Raw genomic sequence first — 25907 nt, forward strand, 5'->3', positions numbered from 1 at the left:
TTTTAGTTTAGTCTCATCAAAGTGCTGCAATGCAATTCTATTAAATAGCAATCTCCATTTTATTAAAGCTTGTAGTTTATCCACAAGGAGAAGAACTCTTGGGTATTGTATTATTTCTTACAGGAATCTTAAGAAGGATTCCAGATTAAAGTTGTAACTAAGAACTTTTTATTGCATAACTTTTTTAGACATAGCATCTCATTGTTGTTGTTGTTTTGCTGCCTTCTCCCCACCTCTTAAAGCCTTTCTTTTCTGTTTCAGTGTAGTACTATAATGAGTATCTTGGGAATATCATGAATGTCATTTATGAGAATCTTTTTTTATTTTATACTGCCCAGTCTTAAGTAGATCAAAATGAGAACTACAATTACTAACACTAATTTAATGTGAGAGGGATTTGATAAATAAGGCATAATCTTGATGGCTAGTATTCATACTTTGCTCTAATTCTACTGATACTCATTTCATTATTGCATGTGCATGTTTCAAGGACTTCTAGAATAGTGGTAGAGCAATCACTATTTTGGGGGGGATGGGTCTGCTTATTCCAGCAATAATTGCTGTAGAACAACAATTTTTAATACTAAAATGTAAATAAGCATCTTCCTGAAAGGACAGAAAGTTGTATTTTTAGAAATTTAGATGGAAATGTAAGGGGGGGGGAGGGAAATCTCTGCATGACAAAAATTATATCAAACAGCAACAATAGAAGCTTCCCACAAATGCAATATCCATTTCATTTAGCATGTGGGCTTTTTTGAAATTCACAGTTGACATTAAGTTTCCACAATGAAGTTCCCTACTAAATTAATTCAGAACAATAGGATTTCCCATTCTCCACCTAAGGATTTCCTGATTGTCTGGTAAATCTATTGTAGCCATAAATGCAGAAATAGAGATGGCTGCATTTTGGAGTTAAATGTGGTATGCAGCTTTTAAACATCTTGACTCCAATGTTTACTGTGTGTGTAAATAGACTTAGATAAAAGGAAGTGAACTTTGTATAGTTCAGGTGCGGCCCAAAGGAAATGAAGCTTAGCACTATTTTTTCCACTATGTGTTATTAAATCTTCACAGCTATGAGTTTCTTTCTTCTCTTTCTCTCACCCTGTATACATTTTCTTCTTTGAAAAGTCATTTTTCCAGAGCTGCCAGTGTTTTAACTCTACAATGCTAGGGTGGAGTTCAACCAGGAAGGCTTCTCTTGATAAACGGAGACAGGGGAAAAAAATTCAGGTGATTAACATTTTTATTTTATTTTATCAATTTCATATATATATTCACAATTATATGATCTCATAACTGTTATTAATAATATGTATTTATAACAATTTTTCCCTACTGTTAACAATATACTTGAAAATTGCTTTTTTAACATCCCATAGATCCATCTTATCTTACAATGGTCCTACTTCTTCTTCCCTCCCTCTTTCCTTCCCTCGTTTCTTCTCTCCTACTCCCCTTCCTTCCCTCCCTCCTTCCCCTTCCCTCCTTCTCTCCTTCCCTCCTTCCTTCCCTCCTTCTTTCCTTCCCTCCTTTCTTTTCTCCTTCTCTCCTTCCTTTCCCCCTTCCTTTCCTCCTTCCTTCCCCCCTTCCTTCTCTCCTACATTCCCTCCTTTCTTCCCTCCTTCTTTCCTTCCCTCCTTTCTTCTCTCCTTCTCTTCTTCCTTCCCTCCTTCCTTCCCTCCTTTCTTCTCTCCTTCTCTCCTTCCTTCCCTCCTTCCTTCCCTCCCTCCTTCCCTCCTTCCTACCCCCCTTTCTTCTCTTTCTTCTCTCCTTCCCCTTCCTCCCCTTTACCCTTCCCCTCTTCTTCCCATTCCTCCCCTCTTTCCTACTCTTACATTCCCTCCCATTCTTCCTCTCCCTTTCTCCTATTCCTCTCCTTTCTCCTCTCCTTCCTATATTTCCTTCTACTCCTCCTTCCATCCACTCTATCCGTTGTTGTGCTTACATATTCTCCTCTTCAGAGGATGACCTGGTTCTCTTCCCCCCCCCCTTATTTGAAAGTTATATTTAAAAAAGGCAAGATTTACAAACTACAAGATACAAAAATAGATAAAGCTCTTTACATATTTTCATCTCCCATTGCTCATCTCGCCTTACCTAGTATGAAACTAGGTTGCTAATTCCATGCAGGTAGTTATAATGGATTACCTATCAGCTTTTCAAGTTTTTCCAACGTTGTGGTCTAATGGTGTTACTCAACGGTGAATTCTCACCTCTAATACATTTCTACTCTCATTTGTCCCACTGTCTTTGTGTATTGTTTATTTGAGTTGTTGCTTAGATCATTTTAAGTTAGTCAACTATCTCCTTTTATATCTGAATCCTCACTGTCTCATCAAGCCGTTTGTACAATTTCTCCCAGACTTTGTAAAAGTCTGTGTCTTCTTTATCGTTAAATTAACATTTTAAGTGTTGAATGTATCTGATCGTTCTGAGATTAGTTGCTCTAATGCGGAAGAAAGTAGCCAATGTCTACTATCAATGGGTTATAATTGACAGTAGAAAGTAAAAGCAATAGGATCACTTGATCATTTCTAATTGAAAATTAATTGAGAGCTTCCACTCCCCCATTGGAATGCATTCTGTTTCATTTTCTGCACTACATTAGACATACAGGTAGTTCTTGCTTAATAATAGTAATTCGGTTTGGAATTTCCATCACTAAGTGATGTGCTCATAAAGCATGATGTCACATGAGTGCACCATTTGGTGACAGAGGTTCCAGCACATCTGTTTCCGATAGTTAAGCAACTATGATGCCATCATTAAACATAACAGCACATGGTGGCCATTTGTGACCTTTTCTGATTTTACCATTGACTTTATTTGTTGGAAGTGAGCAGTGAAGTTCTCAAATGGTGATCATGTGACTGCAGGATATTGTGACATTATAACTGTGAATCACGCATCAAAGACCCAAATCACAATCAGGTGACTGTGGGGACACCACAACCATTGTGAGTACAAGGACTAGTGATAACTACCACTTCTTTAGCCCTGTTTTAAGCCTGAACAATTGCTAAACAAGTGGCTATTAAACCTGGAGTACCTCCATAAGTGGTACCTATGTACAAAGGTGGGATGCAGTGACTCAGTGGCTAAGATACTGAGCTTGTCGATCAGAAAGGTTGGCAGTTTGGTGGTTTGAATCCCTAGTACCATGTAACAGAGTAAGTTACCATTACTTGTCCCAGTTTCTGTCAACCTAGCAGTTCAAAAGCAAGTAAAAATGCAAGTAGAAAAATAGGAACCACCTTTGGTGGGTAGCAGGGGTGGGTTTCAACCGGTTTGCGGAGGTCCCTGCGAACCAGTTGGTCGGTGAACCCGGAAGTAAGTAACTTCCGGGAACGGCGAAGGGCCCACCCGCCCGCCTGCGCTCCTTACCCGGTTTTGACGAGTTCTGAGCTTCCACGCATGCGTAGGATGCATACAGGGCCTGCGCGATCCTCCAGGAGCAGTTGGAGCATCGCACAGATGCTAGTACGCATGCGTGCGCCGCGCGCGTGCACAAGGACGCCGCCGGCCCCATTCCAACCAAACCGGTTGGAACGGGGTGAGAAACCCACCCCTGGTGGGTAGGTAACAGCATTCTGTGCGCCTTCATCATTTTGTCATGCCAGCCACATGCCCATGGAGATTTCTTTGGATAGCATTGGCTCTTTGGCTTTGAAACGGAGATGAGCACTGCCCCCTAGAGTCGGGAACGACTAGCACATATGTTTGAGGGGAACCTTCACCTTTACCTTACCTCCATAGGAGACAGCTTAACTTGCAGAAGACCTGCTTATAAGGGGAAAATACTACCAAATATTTCTTTTTCATCCCTTTATCAAGTGTACATGGCCATGTAATAAATTAAATGTTTTTTTAATATGTAAACTTTGGAGGTGCAATTGTGAACCACTACAGAAAGGACCAACTTCCCCCTCAGATAAGCATATATTTCTATGAACAGACATTGCAGTTGGAGCACAAACTAAGGCAGACAAAGAGATTAAAAGCTTTAGATTGATAAAAGGACAGGCCTTGCATGGAAAACATCCTTGTTCAATTGGTTACATTCAGTGGTGGGATTCAACTGATGTAACAACCGGTTCACTTCGCGTGCACTTTGTGCATGCATGCGCGCACATTGCATTTGAAATCAGCACTAAATCTTACTTTTTTCTGAAGCCCCAGTGAGTAAAACAGTTGAGACGTGGCAATCTGCTTTGTGGTGCCGATCAGCTGGGCTTCAAACAAAGGAAATGTAGGACGGACTAGAGCAGGGGTGGGCGGGGTGGGCCAACTATTGCCGGAACTACCGGTTTGCTTGAACCAATCCAAACCGGCTTAATCCCACCCCGGTTGCACTGCTGAAAAAAGAAATAGGTGGGAAGGAGCTTCTCCAAGTTGGATCATATTAAACTAGGTGGATCAATCTTTATAAAGCTGTTTCTTTTCATTTCTAAACATCATGTGAATTCCGTAACTTCAGAAATTCAATGGAATTAGATTACATATTACAGAACTACTGGAATAGCTTTATCACATCATAGAAACAATAACTCTTCTTCCTTTGGGAAGGAAACTATTCTGCAGATATATAGGAACCCCTTTGGTCTTTCACACAAAGAAAGTCTTTCAGAAATGAGAAAGGACATACTTTGTCTGGTTAGCCAGTCACAGGAGATATATATATATCTCCCAAAGAGATCTACTGATCAGTTACACCCCTAGGGGTCAGTATAGCTATATATGTCCGAGCATGGTCATCTAGTCTTAGACTGTGGGGCAAATTCTACAATGCAACTAAATATCAAAGCTTTTCTTTCACCAATTAGCCTTGAAGTTTGAGAGGCTTGTTGGATGAACAAAGCTCTCATTAAATCATGACCCTGAAGCAAGGCAGCTCAGAGGTTGCTGGGGTTCAGATGAGGCCTTCTGGGCTAATGAAGCCCATTGCTCTTAGAGAGAGCTATGCCCAAGGGCAAACTGGGAAGAACAATCGTCCAAGAGCAATGTTGTCTGGCAGGTCTGTTGACATGAAAGCAAAACAGACAAACAGGTGCCAATAGCCGGAAAACCAGTCAGGATTAACTGAATCAACAAAGAAAAGAGTCTCTGATGCCAAGTCACGACAGTGCCTATCACTATAAGAAGAAAACAGAAGATAATCTCTGTTTGGACCGGGTCTGTTTCCTTTTTCTCTTGTGTAAATTAGTGGCTTTCCCCTGTATTTTGGCTGCCAGTTGCCCCCAAGCGCAATCACTGCTACTCAGATGTTGGACCATCAGAGGTACTAATTTATGAGCAAAGAAAGGAAAGTCCCCATCCTCCAGCAAAGGCTGGAGGGTAATAGTGGGTCTCTCTTAATTTGCATTCCCAATTAAGAAAAGAGAAGGTCCTGGATATCATTGCTTGCAGCCGCTGTTGAAAAAAAGTGCAGGTCAGGGATTCTGGCATCACTTGACACTGACCTTTGTTATGAAAGCAACCATATTAAATTCATCAGAATACAGAATAACAGAGTTGGAAGAGACCTTGGAGGTTTTCTAGTCCAACCCCCTGCTCAGACAGAAAACAGTATATTGTTTCATACAAATGGTTATCCAATCTCTTCTTAAAAACTTCCAGTGTTGGAGCATTCACAACTTCTGGAGACCAGTTGTTCCACTGATTAATTGTTCTAACAGGAAATTTCTCCTCAGTTCTAGGTTGGTTTTCTCCTTGATTAATTTCCATCCATTGCTTCTTCTCCTTCCTTCTGGTGCTTTGGAGACTAGGTTGATATCCCTCTTCTTTGTGGCAGCCCTTCAAATATTGGAACTGCCACCATGTCATTCCCCATCCTTTTTTCATCAAACTACTTCTTTTCTACTCTCTCCTGTCCTTCTACCAACCTCCCTCCCACCCTCAGTCTCTTCTCTTGATGCTTTGCACTTCAACCCAGTCACTAATATTGCTTTATGTGAATGACATGAGCTATGTTGTCCCAATATGGTAACTCATGTTTTTTAACCATTATTTATCAAATTAACTCAATTGCTGGGTTTATGAAGTACAGTGAACCATAAACTAGTCATCATACTGAGTCACAAACAAGCCAACCTTCTTTTGAAATAGTGTATTGTATAAAATCAGCCATATTAAACCATTGTCTGAGTTGTAAGAAAAACTACAGGTGGCATCCATAAGAGATGCTTATGGCAGAACCTACCTCTCTAGAAAAAGTGTTTGCATGATGAAGAATAAATATTAGAGAGATGCATTATATTTTGTTTAATTACAAAAAAAAATGAAAAATTGGAATTTGGTCTCCTGATGTTAGAATTCCCTATGGACAGAAAAAGTTTGTAAGTAAATGAATTACAAAGCTATGATCTCATTAAGAACTATGGACCCTTTTGCCTAAGAATTCTGAGCTAGTTTGAAATGCCTTCCAAAACTTTGCATTTCCATGACAACACTGTTGAAGAGTTGAACTGATTTATATCTGACTTGTTTTCAGGATAATTGAAACTACTGACAAACAAGATTTTCATCACTGAAGAGGGAGGATGTTTGAAATTTTCATTGGAGGGAATTCTTTTTTAAGCTCTCCCCCCTCTTGAATTTTGAGTTTCAGGTCCTGCAAGTGGAATAGTAACTTGATGGCTTTTCAGTTTCTCCCTTAGTAGCTCAAGCCAAGCAAGCATGAATGAAATATGCCCTGGCTACAAAATACCAACTATTGAGTCGATGTAGGACTTTTAGCAGTTCAAGTCAGAACAATAATTTTCACCTCTTTTTTTCAGCATTACAAGTTAAGAGAAAGATTCGCTTCAAATTGTTTCTGAGAATATGAGACATGAAAATGGTAGCAGGGTGACAGTGCCCACAAAAAGAATTTAATGTTCTTGTGACAACAAGCAGTATGTATAGCTTGTGGATCAAAAATCATCTTCTATGGGTAGACTGCAAACAGGGTCTATATAATTTTCAGGCAGTAAACAAAATAGTTTAATCATCAAGTGTTCCTTCATTTCTTTCCGTTGTCTTTAAAAGATCTGCCAGGTGAGTCGTTCCCTGTCAAGGAGAAACTAGAGTCAATCTTCAAGTCTTAGTAACTCTGGGAATAAAGTGATGTTTTGTGCTTCAGTTGCCAATTTACATATCTAAATAGTATTATGTTTGGATATACTTCTAGTCCATCCTTAGCAGAAAGTAAATGTTGCATTTAAAACCTGAACCTCAGTTTTGCATCTGTCTTCTCTTACTTTAGAGTGACCTGAAAGAGACAGGAAAAGAGGAAGCAGTTGATGCTTTGAGTCTCCAGGAATGTTATATACTCACTTACAGGATGTCAAATAGAATACTGTATAGACAAAAGATCAAGATTGCCTTGGGATGCTAGAAAGTCAAGGATATCTCATGAATTTAATGATATTCCACCTTAGTTAGTCTTTTCTATTAGGTCAGTTTACTGAAGTAACTTTCTATTTCCACCCCCCAAAATTGCATTCTTATAGAACTATTATCAGAAAATAATTATATTATAAACCTGTAGCATTGGACTACAATTCTTAATTAGCACCAGCTAATTAGTACCATCCAACTCAGCTAAATTATTGGATCCAACACATTGAGATCAAGGGTTGGGCAGGTGGCAACAATGATCTCTTATCACATCTGTGTTTGTCTGTGTACTTCTTTCCTGGATTTAGGAGCTTCTAAACTCCCAAATGACTCTGGGAAGGTTACAATATAATCACAAACTTCAGAACATCACATGTTCTTATCATATATATGGAAGCACTGTGCCATACTTTCATATCAGTGGTGGGTTTCAATTTATTTTACTATCAGTTCGTTCGTGCATGTGCAATGCTTCTGCGCATACTCAGAAGCTTTTGTGCATGTGCAGAAGCATCTGGGTGGGTGGCAGAGCCTCCCGCCGCGGCCACTACCAGTTTGCTCAATCTAGGGCGAACCGGCAGAAACCCACCTCTGTTTCATATATATGAAAGTACTCCGATGAAATGTGTTTACTCTTCGCATAACACTGAGTCAATCTTGTGTAGTGATTAAGTTAGTACTGGTCTACAAAGTGGGAGATTGTGAATTCTAGACTTAGGCACCAGAGATGGCTGATTGATTTTGAGACAGTCGTTCTCTTCAGCTCAACCTGAACTCAACTCAAATAGAAGAGGAATGTATCTGCCTTGACTTGTTAAAATAAATGAGATATAAATCTAATAAAAATAAAGCACTTTACAGGTAATTTTCACATCAGGCTACTACCATTTGGTCAAGCTCAAGAAGAAATCCCATTACTGTTCCATGATGAACTGTTTTCATGAATGATGTTTACAAATTCATGCTTTTTTGGGGGAAATGATTCAAATACAATAAGCCTAAAAAGGATTCATATATCATATTAAAACTGGGGCACATTTCTTTCATCTCTTTAGAATAAAAGCATGAAATTTGCAAACATCTTTCATGAACAATCTGTGCTTTTTGAACTGCAGCAGAGGATTTATCCAGATGATAAACAGGCACTAAACAGCTCAATCTCTGTTCAATTCCGTACTTGTCCTGAAATGTGCTAATCTTAAACTAGAATGCAGGGGTGGGTTTCTCGCCCCGTTCCAGCCGGTTCAGTTGGAACGGGGCCGGCGGCATCCTCGTGCACGCGCGCAGTGCACACATGCATACTAGCGCCTGTGCAATGCTCCATCTGCTCCTGGAGGATCGCGCAGGCACTGTATGCGTTCTGCGCATGCATGGAAGCGCAAAACTCATCAAAACCGGGTAAGAAATGCGGGCGGGCGGGTGGATCCTTCCGCGTTCCCGGAAGTTACTTACTTCCGGGTTCACCGACCAACCGGTTCGCGGGGACCGCCGCGAACCGCCTGAAACCCACCCCTGCTAGAATGTCTACTCAGAAAAATGTTCCTTTTCATCCATTATTTACACTCTATTTCCCCCTTTGGTGCAATTTTTAAAGGAAAGAGAAGCCAACCCTTAAATCGTCAGACGGGCTGCACTTGGAAGTCTTTAATACAAACACTCATTGCAGCCTAAAATAGGTATAGAAATCAGTAGATCTTTCTGTTAGGGAGATACCACCCCTCCACCCCCATCTCCACCCATCTAATAAAAGAAATTGATGTTCAGGCTCAGAATTGTTTTCAAGTGTTGAATTATTGTCAGTGACATAAATGTTTCAGTTTTAAAAAAGGTGTCTTGATTACATAAGTTAAAGAATGCACAGATTCCAAAAACTGCCATATTTAAACTTCTCTTTGTAAAACCCAATGGAATTAGATCCAACAGCAACACCATTTAATGTTGCTTATTTCAATACTGTTTATGGAAGCTTGTGATCCCAGATCCCACAATTCAAATATTATTATTCCAAATGTTTAGCTAAAAGGGTACATAATATTTACTGAAAGTCACTCATATTTTGGGCTGGAAATGGGTAAAAGGCAACCCAAGGATCCTTCATTTCACTGTTTAATCATAAACACGTCTTAAACATAAAGCAATTCTCAACTAGCACTCTCCAGATTTTTTATGACTGCAATTTTCATAAAGCTCCACCTTTGGTCATACAGGGAACTCTGGGAGTTGTATTCAATATGTCTGAAAGATTTAGGGTCAAGGAAGACTGTTTTAAGATTAAATGAAGAAATATATTATGTGCTTTTCAGTATCCCGTTTCAAGAGGAAGAAAAAGGGTCTTATTCCTCTTACACCCATCACTCATGTCTGAAAGAGTTTGTCCTCTTTAAATACATTCACACACTCAGGTTTTGCAAATTTTTATTAATGAACAACTTAGTTACAAAATATTAATTAACAATAGTTACATGAATATTGCATGTGTTATCATGTAAAATGTATTCAAATGCATCTTTGTGATTACAGTGGGCATAACCTTTTTGGTGAGCAAAAAAGGAACAAGAAAAAGGGTCAAAACAAATGAATAGAATTTTATACAATCTAAACTTACAATCAGAAGAAAGGATTATACCAAATATGTAACTTAATTGAAGCACTTTTCAAGGCAATCATATGTATTCCCACCTCACCCCTAACAGTTTTTATGCTAGTTTGAAAGAGTAAAAAGTGGAGAGATGTTGGGGAATGAAACTCTCAAAATAGGGGGGAAACTCTCCGCAACTGAAAACATTTTTGTCATTTTCCTCCTCCTTCTCATCTTATGGTTGGTTTTGCAAAGTGGTTTCTGTCAGGTGCTCTGTCAAGTTTGCCTTTTCCCAGCATGGTTAACAGGACATAAAGATTAATAAAGTGTGTTTTGTGTTCTAAATCCTTAAGCTGGGATTTTCTTCCTTTGTTGATCTTGGCCCCTGACCCTCAGTTGGGTTTGGATGTGTTTGTGTCTATGTAGGAAGATAATAAGGTTTCTCCATAGATTCCAAAAGAACTGTTGTCATTAATTCATTGATTATTTATAAAAAGCACAAATTAATACATGATCTGGATTCTTCTCCACTACCATTCCAGGATCAACCAAAGTGCCAGTAAGTCATTTCTGAATTGGTAGTGAGCAGCATACATGCCGTTGCCATAATCACTAGTCCCTCTTGTATCTCAGTAGGCCAGTAAATGACAGTCCTTACTTTTTCAAATTGGTACATGTTAAAGCCAATAATTGGTAGATTCACTTAGCTTCTTTTCATGGCTCTCTGAACTTCATCTGGTAATGGGAAAGACAATTATCATTCCCTCTTCATAGTTGTGGAGAAACAGGGATGAGTAAATGTGACTTGATATTTAGAATTGTTGCCTGACTAACAAGTCACACATGCAGTGCTGTTTTGTGCCTGTTACATTGCTCTAGTGCCCCCACCACCCCCAAATAGCCCAGCTGAAAGTCACAAATATTAAGGAAAGTTGTAGAATGTATCAAGAGTAAACTATTAATAACAGTCAAATCTCATCCTTAGTTAGTACTGCAGGGATGTAGCAGATCTGGCAGTTGTGTGGGTGTGACTGGCAATACCCAGAAATTGCCTGGAGAGTTGGTGGAATCAAAAGTAATAGAGTGTGTCTTCAGCAAAACTTGTGTTAGGAGAAAAAGGAAAATATAATTCTAAAACAGCAAGAGCTAAAAGCAACTTTAAAATACTTGAGATATAGGCTGGGGTTGAGGTAACATGCCATAAAAAATCATTACTAGGGCACGTTTGTGTCATTATTGGGATGTAAGTTGTAGACATTCCACACACACACAAAAAACAGGAAAACAAAACTGTTGGCAAAATTGATACTCTGGTTAAAGAAAAGAAAATAAGTACTTCTGTTTCCATGTGGAAACTGCTTTTGAATTTTGTGCTTGATGTGGAAAAGAATGTGACTTTGACTTTGGGTTTTATAGATTAGATTGATAGACATGACTTGTTCATATTATTATAGAAAAACAAAAAAAACTGATTTGATGCTACTGCAACAGAGAGAGTCGGATGTCAATGTTTCCTTTTCTTCTTTTCCCTACCTTTCCTCACTTCTCTTTCCCCTTTCTCCTCCCTCCTCCTGCTCTTTTATTTACTTTTGTATTTTGTATTTTATAATACTTAATAACTTAATTAAAGATGTTTTTAAAAACACAGGAAAATAGGACTATAAACCATATCTTTATTATACTGCAGGAGGCAAAATGGATCATTTGTTTTGTCCAAAAGACGAAATAATTGTTAAGAACTTATATCTGATTGGATTTCAAACATCTTCTGGCTTGTTAAATTGTTGTCTTTTTTGAAGAAGCAATTTGGATTTATCTTATCTCTTACCTCCTGGTATCTATTTATGATAGAATGCTTGTTTACAGTTTCTTCATTTCTGCTCTTTTATTCAGAAAAAAATCCCCAATTAACCTAGAATTTCTCAACTCCAAATTAAGACCTAACATTTGCAATAACACCATCAGTGTGTGGATTAATTTACAGTTTTCTATCTACTTCTGAAGTTCAAGTTTTTCCCAGTAAACAGTGGGGTTCTTTTGATCTTCATCACCTGGTATCCAAACTGTCCCCAAATATTTTAGCCAAGTCTATACAGACTTCTTGACAACCCCATAATATTTTGCTGTTGTCTTCTTGGATTTTGGATTCTTTTCCCAGGGAGGTTGTCTTTTCTCAGGTCTGAGAAGCCCAACTTATCCTCACTGCCAATTATGTATTATCACCTTCCCCTTTCATTCAGGGTGGCATGGTGATTTTATCAAAAGTTCATGCTAACATGAATCACAGGTTCATGCAAAAAGTTGAGGTCTTACACCATGTCAGGGTAGCCATCCTCTGGGATGGGTCTGCTACTGAATTTAGATCATGATTTACTTTTCTCCCCAAATGGACAAGATCATGATTCAAAGTGAATAATAATTCCTGAGTACCCATTGGTATTTATCTCTGACTTCATAACTATGTAAATGGTCTCTACACTCTCCTGGGAAAAAATGTTTGAGAGGAATTGAAGTTTTATGATATGAATCATCAGTCTGATGTCGGCACCATCAGATAATATTATTGTGTTAAACCCTGAAAAGAAATCCTGAAAATTGCACAAACCAACTGAGGAAAGCCTCACAGAGTGAATTAAGAAGAAAAAAAGGATGGTGAACATAATGTATCCTTAGTAAAATGTGTTGCAGCTGCACATGACTTAGAATTCAAATGCACTCACGAAAGTGCCAGTGAGATTCCTTAAAATGATATTTATGCTAGTGTGTCTCCTATGACTCTTTCTTTGAAATCACTGCCAGCTAACTTTGAATCTTGTATCCAATTGGATTCAACAGCTAGTTTTGCATCTCGGCTTCTAAATTATTCTGTGAACTTGTCAGCCAAAATGTTAAAATAGATCTGTGTAATAAAATACATATATTTAACTTTCCAATGGTGCTACATAGTAGATTGCCTGGCTTAATCTTTAAGGCATTATTTGTTCAAGGCAGGTTACTTACAATATTTCAGGCCAAGCATAATATATTTGTTCTGGATGAAAATAAATTATCTTTTAGGAACATGGTGAGCTTGTTTTATGCTCTTGTGGAAGCAGCTTTTATTTCAAATGGCATTACTTTTTTCTTATAAAATAATGGTTCAAAGAAATAAAGAAAAATTAATAATATCTACTATATGAGTAAGAAGGGCTGCAAATATTTGTACCAAATATTCCTATATTTCTTTCAAATATTATGGTAATTTTACTAGAGCTTACAAGTATAAACAGTAATACAATTTAAAACAAATATAAAAGAATAAGAGAAGTACAGAAAGATAGAAAAAAAGAAGAAAAGGGATATTTAAAATATGATTCTCCATAGCAAACAGTTATAAACTTCAGTAACTTAACATCTCTAGTATTTCAATTTAGAAAAATCATCTTCCCATTTCTCATTTACAATCAATAATTAAGCTGCAAAAAAACCCCATCATTCAGCAGAAGTGTATTACCAGAAGTAGTCCTTGATTTACAATAGTTCATTTAGTTTATGACAGGTTTTTCATACCTACCGTTGAAGCATCCCCCTGGTCACATGATCAACATTTGGATGATTGGCAACTGGTTTATATTTATGGTGGTGGCAGTGTCCCGAGGTCATATGATCACTTCCGGCAACCTTTTGACAAACAAAGTCAAGGGGAAAGTCAGACTCACTTAACAACTGTGTTGGTAATTTAACAACTGCAATTATCAACTTAACAACTATGACAAGAAATGTTGTAAATTGGGACAAAACTCACTCAACAAATGTCTCATTTAATAATATAAAATTTTGGGCTCAATTGTGGTTGTAAGATAAAGGCGACCTTTATTCCGACTATTCAAATATCTATTCTGTTCAAATCTATTCAAACTTCAAAGTCCTTTATTATTGTATGTTTATTTTCCAATCAGTCAAACTTTTCCACATATAATTTCTTATAGTAAATTTCAATATTTTAAATACTTCCGGGATGTCATCAAGATATACCAACCATTATGGTTTCAAAATATCGTCTTAATACCATTTCTAGTTGAGCCAGCATTTCTTCATCATTGCAGTTACCTAATTTCTTATTTATCTTTAATGAGTAAGGTATATCTTTTATTTTTCTTATTTATGTAAATATAAATCAATATATATCTTGAGTAATGAGTTTTTATCCCATTTCAGTGTGAGAAACTCTTCCCTTAGGACCGCAATGGCAAACCAGGTGGCACATGGAGACCTTCGGGCACACGAGCAATCATCTTAGCTCAGCTCCACCACGCATGCGGACAACTGATTTTTAGGTCTCTGCCATGCATGTGTATGGGTGGGACACATGTGAGAGGCATGCACACATTCTTAGGGGGGTAGTGTGAGGGCGGCACCACCCACAATCCATTTTTGGTCCCAGGAGGCTTTAGGAAGGCCTGCTAGGCCCAAAACAAGGTGCGGGGGGCTCATGTGCAAATGCGCATGGGTGAATGTGGGTTGCATGCACCTGCGCAGTGGGGCAGGGGATGTGGGCACATGCGTATGCGCTGTCCCGTGCATGTACTTTTGTCATGTGACGACAAAATACTTCCTTAGGATGAATTCTCCTTTTTTTCAAAACATAAAATACAGCTGTAGAGGAATGCCTAATTGCTCATAGCAAGGATAAATGAAATTGAAGATTAACTCTAAAGCAGGGGAGGAGAACATATAAAGAAAATACCCCTCCTGTCTCTGCTGTGAGGAATTTGGCAACTCAGGGGAGAAAAAAAGGATACCCCAGTATAGACATTCCACATGTGCCCTGAAAAGTACTGTTGGTTTGTTTAATTTGATTACACACTCATCTCAATCTAAAATAATAAAACCATAGATTTTTATTTGCTCTACAATCAACTTTTCTCAAAGTAAATAGATGGCTGGAAAGCAAATTAAGCATTCAGTTGAAAAGCAAACATTTTATGACTAAAACCAGCAAAACAGGAAACTGTCTGACAATTTCAAGTTTAGCTGTCAGTTTTTCTGTGTATAAAATAGCAGGAAGAAAGGGTTTTGCAATTATATAAACTCTTCCTCAGAATCTGTTTAGAGTAAAGTGAACATAAACCAAGGCCAAGGTATAATGGAATATATTGTTATTTTCACATTATATTTTATAAAGATCTGTGATCCTTTTAAAAAATGCACGTCTTACAGATTTTATTTTTATATTGCTCTATAGTTCTCTGGTATTGTGGGTGTGCTCTGCACATTGTCAATTTACATACAATATTTGGTGTCAATAAGTCACAACATTCATTTTCATAGATTTTGTTTATTCTAATTGCATTTTGTCCTTTCTGGGAGTGACATATTGACATCAATATGCTCTGAACTCAGCAACACAAAGAAATTATGATTTGCTCAAGGCGTATCTTCATAAGAAAACAGTTATATGAACCTCTGTCTCCCAAGTCCAAGTGCAATATTCACAGCTACTATTAGGATGGTTGGCCAGAGGCATAACACTAAATGGTGTGCTAATTAAAATAGGATTTAATCTGATAAATATAGCTATGTATTCATGACAGCAATTGTTAATTGCATTTCCTAGAGGCTGAACAAAAATGAGAACACAAGCACTGAGTAATTAAAGATGACATACTGATTATTTATTTCTTATCAAATATGTACGAGCCGCTTTCTAATAAAAATATCCCGTGATGTAAAATAATTGAAAGAACAGTTCCTGAAAAGACATGCAAAATGAGAGTGATTTTATATGATGAACAAAAAAACAATTCTATAAAATCAATCCAAAGTTCATATGTTAACACTAATGGTAGTTTCTATATCCCTCACTTCAGAAGACTGTAGTATTAAGTAAGTAAACATAAAAAATAATACTTTTACAGGTAGTCCTCAACTTATTACCACAATTGAGCCCAAAATTTCTGTTGTTAAGTGAGACACTTGTTAAGTGAGTTTTGCTTGATTTTATGACCTTTCTTTCCTCAGTTGTTAAGAGAATCATTGCAGTTGATAAGTTAGTAATATGGTTGTTAAGTGAATCTGGCTTCCCCATTGACTTTGCTTGTCAGAAGATTACAAAAAGTGATCACATAATCTGGGGACACAGGAAGGGTCATAAATATGAACCAATTGCCAAGCAGCTGACGTTTGATCATGTGATCATGGGGGTGTTGCTTGGAATGTGTCAAATTTGTCAGCTTTCAATTTCCAAACATTAGGGGTGCTCAAAAGTTGTGTATTCCTTGGGGACTGTAAAGATATAATTTAGATGTAATTACATAAATATCATAACTTTTTAATATTTTGCTTGTTTCATTTGCTGCAAACGTTGTATGTGTGAAAATTGGTCATAAGTCACTTTTATCAGTGCTATTGTAACTTTGAATGGTTACTAAATGAACTTACAAGTTGAGGATTTCCTGTCCTAGTAGATTCCCTGTAGTAGTACAAACTATACATTCAGTTCTTTACAGCATACTTCTACCTATTCTATAGCACACATGTTTAATTTCTAGAGAAATGCTCTTAAACATGTTTTAAACAAGTTAAATATGTACAGTTTTGTAGTCTTAAATTAAAAAAGAAAGGACTGCATACAAAGGCAATAATTTTGGTCATCAAATTTAGACACTAAAACATTAAATTCTGTACTGTTAGAGCAATCAGGGTGTATAATTGTCTATATCTTCCAAAGATTCTACACTTATATTGAATGTAAGACTAAAGCCATATTAGAACACTCTTCATGTAATTTAGCATAAGATGGCAAAAATTCAAGGGCATACACATTGGCCCATTCCTCTAACCAGAGTCTTGATGCAGGTTCATAAAGACAATCCACAAATCCTCAAGTTATGACCATTTGTTCAGCAACTGTTCAAAGATACAATGACACTGAATGAAGAAACCTATAAGCAGTCTTTTAAATTCTAGTTGTTGAAGCATTCCTGGGGTCATGTGAACAAAATTTGGGTGCTTATCAACCAACTCACATGACCAGTCACAGAACCGTGGTGGTACAGTGGTTAGAATGCTAATTCTGCTGACTGCCAGCAGTTCGATCCTGATTGCCTCCAGGTTGACTCAGCCTTCCATCATTCCAAGGTCGGTAAAATGAGGACCCAGATTGTTGGAAGCAATGTTCTGATTCTGTAAACAGCTTCGAGAGGCCTGTAAATCATTGTGAAGAGGTATTTTAGTTTAAGTGCTATTGCTATGTCAGGATCACATGTCCACTGTTGCCAAACTTCTCTACCAGCTTCCCTTAAGCAAAGCAAATGGGGAACCCAATAGGAAAGGTCGTAGGTTTCTTAGATAAGTCTCCCCTGCTCCCTTTCTTTGCTTGCCTACACTGTGTCCTCCTTCCCTCTGCCATCGTTTGCACCCATCAACATCCTCCTTTCTTTGCCCCTGCACCTCTGTGCTCATATGCACAGGCATGCACACACACACACACACACACACACACACACACACACACATCCCATGCCCTCTTTCCCCGGCCTCTGTGTGCTTGTACACACACATTCACACTTATAAACTTATGCCCTCTTTCCCTGGCCTCCCTCCCTCATACTCATACTTGGCTGTATCCTGCACCCTCTTTCTCCAGTCATCCTGTGTTTGCATATGTGCATCCTGCACCCTCTTTCCTTGGCCTCCCTGAATTTGTGCCATACTGCACATTGCGCACACACATACACAACTTGCACATGGTCTGCACTGGGGTTTCTGGATCTCCTCCACTTTCCTGCAGCACCTCCCCCCCTTTTTTTACCTGGGACTCCCTTTGCTTCCCACTTAATGACCCACATGTCTTGGGATTATGATGACAACTGGGACTGCCTGGATTGCCTTTGCTAAGTGATGCAATCACAGTGACTATGCATTTTATGGCCACATTGCTTAGCAACCACAATCCTGATGCCAATTGCTGTTGTAACTCAACATCTACCTGTACCCAGAATTAGCAGGCTTTGTATTCCAATATGTGCACTGCATGGGAATGGGGGAACATGCACTGAAACCAATGAACAAGGCATTGATTTCTTCATAGAGTGTCAACTTTATATAGAGGGGAAAAAATTCTAGATAAGGTTTAGATAAGGTATATTTGAGGGATGGAGATATACTGACCCTTGAAAAGTCTACTTTTTAAATATTTTCTGTAATACAGGTAGTCCTTGACTTATGACAGTCCATCTAGTGATCATTTGAAGTTACAATGACTTTCAAGGTTCCAAGTAACACCCCCAACGAAAGAAGACTCCGAGGCTTGACGTTCCTCAAAGTTCCATTTTATTAGAGATGTCCCATTGGCACATCTGGGAAAAACCTGAATCTGAAAGCTTCCAGGTTTTCCCCACCCAAAAGAAAGTCCAAGCACCTACCCAGCACCCACATGTCCATCACATGGTCCAATCAAAGCACCGTCCCAACTGGAGATGCCTCCCAGTCACACCGCTCAAGGTGCAGGGCAGAATGTCCTTGACTCTCGGAGAAAGGAATGTTATAATGATTATATATCTCCCCTCTCCCAGTTTCCCACAGACAAAATGTGGCAGGACTGGAGATCCAATGCCCAAGATGTCTTCAAAGCCTGACAATGGCATTGAAAAGGGGGCTTATGGCCATTTTTCACTTTTATGACCTTTGCATGATCAAAATTCAGATGCTTGGCAACTGACTCATATTTATGATGGTTGCCAGATCCCATCATGTGATCACCTTTTTGAGACCTTCTGACAAGCATAGTCAAGGGGAAAGCCAGATTCACTTAACAATCGTGTTACCAACGTAATAACTGCAGTGATTCACTTAACAACTGTGGCAAGAAAGGTCATAAAATGGGGCAAAACTCACTTAACAAATGTTTTACATAACAACAGAAATGTTGGGCTCTATGGTGGTCATAAATCAAAGATTACCTGTGTCACCATGGTATGAATGTGAAATACAGAGCCAGTTTGGTAAAGGTTAGAACAGTGGTCTCCAACCTTGGCAACTTTAAGACTTGTGGACTTCAACTTCCAGAGTTCCTCAGCCAGCTTTGCTGGCTGAGGAACTCTGGAAGTTGAAGTCCACAGGTCTTAAAGTTGCCAAAGTTGGAGACCACTGGGTTAGAACACATCCTTACAAATAATAAACCATTATAAACCATTATAAACCATTTCTGGAGGAAAAGAAATGCCAGAATTATAGAAATGGGGATTGAAAATTCTTAAGATTTCAATGACACTTCCAGTCTGTGCTACAAAACCAAATCCCTGAAACCATACAAAACATTTTATTACATTTGCAAAAATAAATGTTGGGAAAATGTTGTGAAATAAACAGTAGTGCTTTGTTTCAGAGATGAGAGTGGCTTTTTGCTGCCTTCCAAAAATTATTCCTGTCATTAAATCAAAAGTAAGATGATAAGAAACCACTGCTTTCATTTGGCCAAACCCTGAAACGCTTTCTAATCTTTTAGTTGCTTTAATTCATTTCGAAACACATGCTAGGCATGTGCCTATGTTCTTTCTTGAATTAGTCGCTTTCTCCAAAGCTTCAAAAAGTAAAGCATGAAAAGCTTATAACTCCCTGGCATGTTTTCCCCAAAGCTAAAAATAAGGAAGCGAGGCAATAAAAAAGTTTTTGGAACTGGGTGAAAGGTCAAACCTCTTAATGAAATTAAATTAACATTTGTGAATCTAAATGGGAGGCATAGGAAGATTGCTTTGATCTTAAGCAAGGGTCCTCAAACTGCGGCCCAGAGGCGAGATATGGCCCACCGAAGTCATTAATCCAACCTGCGGGGGACCATGAGGCTGCCCCGCCCACATCACCCCGCCTACCTGCCAGCCCCCAGCAGGCCAGGGTGTACAAAAACAGGCCCATTTTTTCTCCCCAGCCTCTAGACAGAGGGAGATGGAGGGAGTAGGGCGAAAGTGAGACATACACGCAAACAGAAGTCTTCCATACACACCCCAGGGCAGCCACATTTCTTTACTAACCTGCTTTCCATCCCCAATAGCAAAACAAATTAAAGTTTGTGTGTATTGTTTGGACTGCTAAAGTGGCCATGCCTACCTGGTCACATGACCACCTCGCCACAACACACATTCACATGACCACCTAGCCACACCCATCCAGCTGGCCCAGCTCCCCAACAGTCTGAGGGACTGTGAATTGGACCCCTGTTTAAAAAGTTTGAGGACCTCGGGTCTTAAGAAACTGCTGGAATTATGAGTGGCTTGTTGCTTTAAGTCACCAGCATCTGGGGAAGAAGCAGTCCAAGCAGGCCTGCCATAGCCTTATAGAAGGCAGGATAGCAGTCAGTGGAAATGTTTATAGACAAAGAAGAATTCTCGTGTGGCGTGTTGGTATGGGGAATAAGGGTATTGCTGTATTTTAAAAAGGACATAAACAAGAAGGATCACCACTGTCTTTCATTTGTAACAAAAACATTTTTCAATAATCTGTTGATGAAACTGTTCTCTCTTATACTTTTGGTATCTATTTTCTTTGTTTGTCTCTTCCTCTTTTCCATAAAAAGTATAGAAATATTCATCTGGTCAAGGAACAGTTAACAGCAGAGTATTACTCTGCCTGCATATGAAATAGATAATTGCATTGGAATATGAGCACCAAGACAATTATGAATCTCCCAATACAATTCAGTAAAATAGTTTCTGAGCTGGATTTTAAAGCATGATTACTGTAGCGATGAGTATGAAATTTGTTCAGTGTGCATTATTTTTTCCAAAGTAGAATGGAAAGCACTAGAGATTGTAAATGAATTGGAGGGGGGGGTTTGCGATGTAACTGACAATCTATCCAGGTTGATCCTCTCTTGAATACTTCTGAAAAAAGACTCAAGAATCACTGGATGTGCTGATATGTTTATTATCAGAATAATCCCAGTTATTCACCTATAAGAACAGTTTCCAGATTTTTGAATTAAAACAACCCTTGAGAAGAAAGATAGTTGTACATTTTAAAAACTAGCCGGATTTATTTTTTTATTGGAAGGTGTGATATTTCATGTAGAATGGGATTAACTTGTTGAGGGGTACATGCATTCTCAGAACACACTTCACCGTATGAAAAGCAAATATTCCAATTATCTGTAAGAGTCCTCTGTTACATATCAAGCAGGATTATCTATCCGGCTTCTTATTTCTGATTATGCACCGAAGCAGCTGACAATCTGAAGTGACAAAGAAGATAATGATTGGAACTTGGAAAAGTGTTGGCAGGCCGTGTCTCTTAACAAGCTTTAGATAGGCAGCTCTCCAAGTTTGCTTTTTTTAAAAAACAAAACAAAACCCTACAGTCAGGAATTCCGTCACTCGGATAGCTACAACCTTTGATCTCACTTCCCTTCCCCCAACTTCTTTGAAAAGCACATTTATGATAAGGGTAACAAAGGGAAAGTTTTAAAATTAATCTAAGCATCTGTTTTTGTTCCTTCAGGAACTAAGTTAGAGGTGTACGATAGCTGACATAAATCACCATAAAGATTGGCTGTGTTGACGCAATACACAAAGAGACTGCATTATTTTCCACTTTAAATATTGTAAAACAATAGTTACGGGAAAGTTAACCTAGGTACATTTTTGTTAAGGTTCAGAATTACAGCACAAATGATCACCAGATTACTAAGGTACTTCCTGTCACTGGACTCCCACTATCTAAACGATTACTAAAAAGTAATATAAGATAATGGTAACCCTTGATTCTTACTTAAGTAACATATCCATTAAGAGTTGAGTGTTGTGCAACTATTTGAATAAGCCTGGTTAATTCTTTCAGGATGGACAATGCCCTTATTATGTCCAAAGCCTGAGACAAAATGGCAGCTTTCAATGATATCTTGCTTTTTTTCATTAAAAAAGAACAGCAGATCTTCATGCAGCTACTTTGAGTAACAAAACCAAAAGAGAACAATGCTGGGGCTGGTAGTTTATCTCTGCCATGATGCCTTGTGGGCCTCAAAGGCTCATGACTAAATAAGATCCCACCGTGTGGTCTCCTCTTACCCCTTTACCTAACTAAAAAAATTTTTACACTCTTGATTTATATAAACAAGTGGTATGCAGCATGAATTGACCGGGGCATTATAACAAGGCCTGCATTCACCTTTTTAAAAACTAGTTTACTTTAAAAGGTTTGAGTACAGCCTGAAAGGCTGCATCAGGTCTTCAGTGGTTGGTCTATTAAAATATGTTATTGCATAATTCTGTGTTTATCTTAAATGTGGCGGGAGTGTTTCCTTGTATAAGAAGAGTTGCACTCTAAGTAAATGAAAAAGAGCAAGGCAAACTTGTGTTGAATCTATCTTGCGGTCACAGTCAGCTTTATTTAGACAGGGAAAATAAACAAACAAGGTCTTAAGACCTATTTTGTTCACAGCAGACAAAGATTGTTTAGATGCAGAGGTATTACCCAGTTCTAAACCTTTATGAATAGAGCAAATGAGCTAGCCAAGAATGGTCAAATCAATTTAATTACTGACATCTCATGTGCATAGCAGGTTCAGGGATAAACCACTAACTGCTGTATATGTTAGTTCATTCTCTGTTGAGGACTAACTCATTGTGAGATTTCAGCAGAGTGAGATCATGCATGGTATTATATTTGCTGCTGCATAGATTATAAAATCAAGGATGCAAGGGCAAACTATTTTTGAAAAATAGCAATAGCAACGACACTTAGGCTTATAAACCACTTCATAGCGCTTTACAGCAGACTCTAAGTGGTTTAGAGAGGCAGCATATTGCCTCCAACCATTTTGGCCCTCATTTTACTGACTTTGGAAAGATGGAAGGCTGAGTCAACCTTGAACCAGTCAGGATCGAACTGCTGGCAGTCAGCAGGATTAGCCTGCAATATTGCATTTTAACTACCATGGCAAGAAAATTTCAGGAATTAGTCTAAGCAGTTGCTTGAAGGCCAAAAGGACCATAAATATTGAAGTTTGTATATCCTAGGTTGTGGCTTACAATTTATGTGCAGCACTTCAGATTCAAAGGCAAAAAAGTTATTTGGTTTACTGATGCTGCAGGAAATACTGAGCAACTTAATTGAATTTGAAAATCAGTTCAAAACATTTATTGAGCCAAAACAGCTATTGGTGAAGTATGACTCAGAATCTGAACAAGTCAAAGATGATTAAATCAACGCAGAACTTGAATATAGGCAGTCCTTGACTTATAACAGTTCGTTTACTGACTGTTCAAAGTTACAACATCACTGAAAAAAAGTAACATGACTGTTTTTCACATTTACAACCAATGCAGCATCCCCATGGTCACACGGTCAAAATTCTGCAGCTTGGCAACTGACTCATATTTATGTTCTGGGGTCATGTGATCTACTTTTGTGACCTTCTGACGAGCAAAGTCAATGGGGAAGCAGGATTCATTTAACAGCCATGCTACTAACTGAACAGCTGCAGTAATTCATGTAACAACTGGGAGAAGAAAGGTCATAAAATGAGGCAAAATTTACTTAAATGTCTCACATCGCAATAGAAATTTTGGGCTCAGTTATGGTCATAAGCTGAGGACTACCTGTACAGTGACAGAAATGCTACAATGAACATTTCAACAAAAGAATAATGTTAAATTTACTGTGAATATAATAGTAGAAAAAGTGGTATAAGAAGTTTTACTGTTGGTATATCACTTCAATCTTGAATGCTAAAATGGATAAGTCTTTCTCTAAAAATTGCTGGAAATGTAACAACTGAGAGATCATTTTATTCATATTTTGTGGCGATATTGTAAGGTCAACAGTTCTGGAAAATAATTCATACTAGAATGAAATACATTTTAAAAAGTTGAATTCCATTTCAATCTCTGATATTCTTATTTTAGCAAGCCGTATATTCCATATAAGTACTGAAACAGAATTGGCTTTGCATTTGCTAACTTCTGCAGGATAAATGCTTCTTACTAAAAAAAAAAGTAAGTAAATGGGACATAGAATTTAATACAAACCAATCATGAACCGTAGCTTAATACATGAATTTATGTCTCATTGAGATTTTGAGTTTTTTAGGTATAGAATTTATACCTAAATTCTATTTATACCTAAATTGTATTTGTCAAACATTTAAAGGAAAACAGATTATCAGTTTTGACTAATCCATTGTACCTTATAATTTTATATGGTGTTCCATACAACAGAATAAAATAAAAGTAATGAATCATTTTTCATAATAATGAAGCTGAGCAATGTCCACTATTTATACTATATACATATATTTGGAAGGAATGATAATTTCCCAATGCCTGGCTTGGTGGAACTCAAGGAATTTTGACTATTAAATGTAGTCACAGCCTTCCATCCCAGCAACAAATCAGCTGTCTTGAGACTATTCTATAGAACCTATAGTACCATACTGAACTTCAATGTACAACAAAAAAAAATTTTTTATTGTGTTGTGGAAGGTACGTATGATTTGCACAGGGAGAAATCCCGCAGATCCATAAGTGTTACTTCATCCCAAAGTGCAGTGCTTTGCATCTATAAAAACTGATTTTTTTTAATGTTGATTGATAGCTGTTGCTAGCATATTTGTTTTGTAACTGAATGTGCTGCATTATTTATATTAGTGCTTTCAGATCATTTGAATTATCTTTGAACAGTCTCAAGGAACAGCTGATTTGAAGCAATAGTTACTGTAGTAACTTTTCAGTTGCATAGCTCAAGATGATTTCTCTTAATATGCTTAATTTCTTCTGATGACAACAAAATATATAAAGACTATTTAATGGTCATAGTTTAACCAATGAATATATATGTTATTTTTCTTTGTGGAATCCCAGGTTGCTGTAGGTTTCCTCATTTGAAGAATCAGTAGAGTCTCAAGAAAAATGAAGACTTTCCTATAACAGGAGTTTTGGAGAAATATCACTATGTCCTCCCATGAACAACTTTTCCCTTTGCTGTTCTTATTCTATCAAAAATAGTAGGTGCACAATAAACAGAGAGCTCACCTGAAATAACCTTCCTAGTTTATACTTAGAAATAGAAATCTGTATTTCCAACTGAAAGGCAGTGCATCATTTGTTGTTGGCCCTGAAGCTATTCTGTTCCACTGTACTTAATTTCTGAATTTCAACTGCACAGTTTATGAGATTTCGATACATTCCTGTAAATGTGTTGTTGCTGAATATCAAGGGATTATTTTGACTTCTTTTTGAAAAAAGTTTTACGATCATATTTCTATAAACAGAAACCCCAATTGACTTCAGTCTTCAAATAATACTTTGGAGTGTGAATAAAATAAAAATAGATTTTCCTAATAGCCTGGGTATGTTCATGCTGTACATTCATATTAGTATTGTAGATACCAATACAGGCCTGGGAGGTCACCAGATACATTATTTTCTCTTTCCCTTTCCCATTATTTATGACTCTCTCTTTTATCTTTTGATGGAAGAGTTTGGTAGGCAATAACTGCACACAAGCCAGCACAGGAATTACATGAGATGAACTTAAATTTAGCTCTCCAAGCCAGCCTGATTTATCTGCAGAGATGTTTTAAATGGCATAGTTCATATTGTAAGGTAATATCCTATATTCCTTTGATTTTGATGTGACAAAGTTCTAAAATAGCATTGAGAGCAGGGGTAAAATATTACCGGTTCAGACCGGTTCGCCTGAACCAGTAGTAAAAATGCTACTGGATCGGGCAAACCGGTATTTCCAACGATCAGCTGTGATGAGCAATTTATATTAGCTGGAAAGCAGAATTTCCTGCTTTCTAGCTAATCTAAATTGCATGGCACAGAGGATACCCCACCCTCACTGTTCACTTACCTTTGTAGGCACTCTCAGTAGCAGGCTCTGCCCACCCACTCAGATGTCATCACGTCCATTTTTGATGCTTTGCACAAGCGCAGATTCTGCGCATATGCGGAGGTGGCACATGTGAGCA

General features: G+C 38.0%; 2 long non-coding RNA genes across 3 annotated transcripts in view; one reads left to right on the forward strand and one right to left on the reverse strand.

The window, feature by feature from the left end:
* Window positions 1–25907, reverse strand: part of LOC148045391 (uncharacterized) — a 212405-nt gene extending 186498 nt beyond the window's left edge. Inside the window, exons 1-2 of one of the 2 annotated variants that reach the window (XR_015696695.1) lie at window positions 25790–25907; window positions 13515–13621 (exon numbers count right to left, since the gene is read on the reverse strand). This is a non-coding gene — a long non-coding RNA (uncharacterized LOC148045391). The remainder of the gene's footprint in view (window positions 1–13514; window positions 13622–25789) is intronic. The other variant, XR_015696696.1, reaches the window with a different exon arrangement.
* On the forward strand, window positions 722–25796 carry LOC148045392 (uncharacterized). Its single transcript, XR_015696697.1, has 3 exons — window positions 722–1236; window positions 14159–14277; window positions 24793–25796. It is a non-coding gene; the product is annotated as an uncharacterized LOC148045392 (long non-coding RNA).

This window comes from Thamnophis sirtalis, unplaced genomic scaffold, assembly GCF_051295495.1.
Source record: "Thamnophis sirtalis isolate CommonGarterSnake01/CBP01778 unplaced genomic scaffold, rThaSir2_p1.2 scaffold_5, whole genome shotgun sequence".
Classification (NCBI taxonomy): Eukaryota; Metazoa; Chordata; class Lepidosauria; order Squamata; family Natricidae; genus Thamnophis; species Thamnophis sirtalis.